The sequence below is a fragment of the Amphiura filiformis genome, chromosome 15 (genome assembly GCF_039555335.1).
Source record: "Amphiura filiformis chromosome 15, Afil_fr2py, whole genome shotgun sequence".
NCBI lineage: Eukaryota > Metazoa > Echinodermata > Ophiuroidea > Amphilepidida > Amphiuridae > Amphiura > Amphiura filiformis.
In genome coordinates this window covers 44289795-44293112 of record NC_092642.1, presented here as the reverse complement: position 1 = coordinate 44293112, position 3318 = coordinate 44289795, and the positions used below count along the sequence as shown (strand labels likewise).

The 3318-nt window shown below is 32.7% G+C and overlaps 1 non-coding gene across 1 annotated transcript; it reads left to right on the top strand.

The window, feature by feature from the left end:
• The first annotated feature begins 429 nt into the window (after positions 1–429).
• Positions 430–502, top strand: Trnat-agu (transfer RNA threonine (anticodon AGU)). The gene has a single exon. It is a non-coding gene; the product is annotated as a tRNA-Thr (tRNA).
• The last annotated feature ends 2816 nt before the right edge of the window (positions 503–3318 follow it).

The following is a 3318-nucleotide window of genomic DNA, read 5'->3' as shown; positions in this document are numbered from 1 at the left end:
TTTATTAGTGAAAAAAAACATTGTTTGCTAGTCCTCGCGCTCTCTGGAAGGCGGCGTCGGTAGGTCGGATTTTTTTCAACGCATATTTATTATTAACCATGCCTGCAGAAAGTGTGGCTATAAAAATATAGGCGTACTATTTATGTATATTAGATTAGGCCTACTCCCTCATTGGATGTTGTGTCACATTTTCCTGCTTTTAATATTATTATTTTCTCTCAATAAAATATGAATAAATAAATAAATAAATAAATAAATAAATAAATAAATAAATAAATAAATAAATAAATAAATAAATAAATAAATAAATAAATATTTTCTTATTTATTCATTTACTTATTATTTATTTATTTATTTATTTATTTATTTATTTATTTATTTATTTATATATTTATTTATATTAAAAAAACTCGATCCTCGCCACTAGATGCTGTCATAGCTCAGTGGTAGAGCATGGCGACTAGTAATGCCAAGGTCGTTGGTTCGAGTCCTCCTGTCAGCGAAGTTCATGTTTGTGATTTTAATGCTACGCTACGATTTGTTAAAATTTCTCTCGTTTATTTATTTATTTATCTATTTATTTATTTATTGTTGTTTTTATACATAATAAACTATTTGATTGAAAAAAAAAAAAAAAATCAACATCCCTATAATCTCTGAAGTTGAATAGTTTTCTTAATATATTTATTTTTAAAAGAAACTATTTTATTGAGAGAAAAAGAATAGTTTTCTTGATATATTTATTTTTAAAGAAACTATTTTTATTAATAGAAAAAGAATTGTTTAGAAAATGAAAGTTTAATACGGCAAACAAACGTTTTTTTTTTAATGCCCCGATGCCGTTTACAGAGCTTCAGATGTAATAACCAGCGGTCATGTTCAAGTTCATCGCGCAGACGTCGTTGCCTAGCAAGTACACCACTAAATAAAACTGAAATGCACGTAAATTTAAGGCACGTTAAGGCTTAAGGGATCTAGAATGAGCGTTTATGGCGTTTCGACAGTATTTTTTGTGGGACATGAGAGCACCTCAGACGTATCGAATTATTGCATTCTGAATACGAAGCATGTCTTTCTGATATCAAATAATTTTCATTTTTTGAAATTCACGATATAATACAAATTTTATGACAAATTATTAAAATTTGATATTTTTCAAATTTTTGATATATAACAGTCCTCGAAATAAATTTTATAAATCTAATGATATATTCTTAAAGTGTATGTAGCTGGGAGGAAAAGCCGACGATCAATTGAAAATTTTGATTTTTATATTGAAGATATGGATTTTTTTCCCCAAAAGACCTATTTTTTTGGGTGTTTTGGGAAAAAATCCATATCTTCAATACGAAAGGTCAAAATTTTCAATTGATCGTAAATAGTGGGGTGAAAAAACAGCCTAACGCCTTGAACCAAGGCTAAAAGTAGGTTACCTGTGGTTTCTTTTCAGGATCTAGATCTTTTGTGCACAAATCCATGTGGTTTCTTTTCAGGATCTAGATCTTTTGTGCACAAATCCATGTATTCTGTGATGTGACTATGCGTGGTTTGGAAACAAAATAGTGGGGATTATGTTTAAGCAGTAAAAGCCATTTAGACCATGGTGAATAAACTAAACAATTTTAAAGAAAATAGTGGTGTGAAAAAACAGCCTAACGCCTTGAACCAAGGCTAAAAGTAGGTTTACCTGTGGTTTCTTTTCAGGATCTAGATCTTTTGTGCACAAATCCATACTTCCGTGATGTGACTATGCGTGGTTTGGAAACAAAATAATGGGGATTATGTTGTCAGTAATAAACACCTCAACAGAAGAAAGTTCTACTGTTTGAGTGGTCAAACTCAATGAATTAAACCAAATTATTGTCTACACTCACCAAAAAATAAGTAAATATCGTATGATATGATCAACTTGTAAATCTCGAAGGCGTTATTAAACGACTTCAAGAAAACGCTTTCCAAGTTAATCATGAAAACTTAATAAAAAAAGGCCTTTAAAAAACTCGTGAGCTTGAGACTCTACTCCTTTGACGATGGATCCACCAAAGGATCTAAAGTGGATCCTTGGACCCCACCCGTTTGAGTTAATAACATTGATAACTTGCCAGTAAAAATGGTCCTAAACGCCCTACAAGTGAGAAAAGCGTTTGACTGCAGTATTTCCGCCTCTAAAATCAATATGTTAGACCTTCGGCCAAGTTGCTTTTTTATTCAAATTTTATTCAGACCTATTTTGCACTTTTATTTGCAGATTATGTATTGCTATATAATGAGTGTCAAGTGTCCAATCAGGTAAAGTCAAAAATGACTAAAATGCATGATTTTTAAAAATCGCCAAAGCTGGAGAGGGACCAGCCCTCCACCCCTCCCCGCAAGCTCGTCACAGCTGGTTGATCATCGAGACTTTACATTTGCCAACGTGCAGTGACTTTTTTCTCCTAAAATAGCCCCTGCATTGAGCAGCGATTGAGGCTTCTGGTGTAAGATTTCCGATTTTCACAGGCTTCAACTCCCATAGCAAAAAGAAAAGTTTCCCGGTGACCACCCGTTGACCATTCGGTGGTCATCAGAAACCTTTCGGGTACCTTTTCCAGAGTTATCCGAAAGTGCCCGCTAGCGGATACCTTGCGGATAACTAATAAAGTTATCCAAAAGTTTTCGGGCAGAATCCGGAAGTTTCCCAAAAACTCAAATATTTCAAATGAGTTACCCAGAAGGTTCCCAGAAACTTAAGATTATTTGCAGGAGTTACCCGGTGGTTATCCGCTTTTAATTTGACCTTGAAATAGCATAAAGCATCTTAGGAATGCATTGTGGGTGGGTATATGGTCAAAGGTCACTGAATGAATTCAAAATGGAGTAGCTATAGCTGTTGGCAGTTGGAATATATTTGTGCAGAATATTCAAGTTATTTGTGGTCCAAAATGTATGGATTTACATGTAGGACATTACAAGATGTTTACTAATAAAATCTGGAACATGCTGTAGGAATTATAAAGCATTGAATGCTTGATTTCATATGACAATGCAGGTAGGAAAATTTGTATGAAATGATTTGTATATTGATGCAGTAGTCTTTATACATGTACCTAATATAATGACACATTTGATTTAGTTAACTAACGGATATAAGCTGTATGTTAAGCTATTTGTTGTAAATAAATTATAATATTTGATATTATAGGCTGTGTCAGTGATATGCTGGTATCATAACAATTTGGTTGTACATTAATTGAAAGGTATGCACCTTATAAAGGTGTGAACCAAATTAAATCAGAGACATATTTTTGTACAATAACTATAATTACATTGTACACTTTC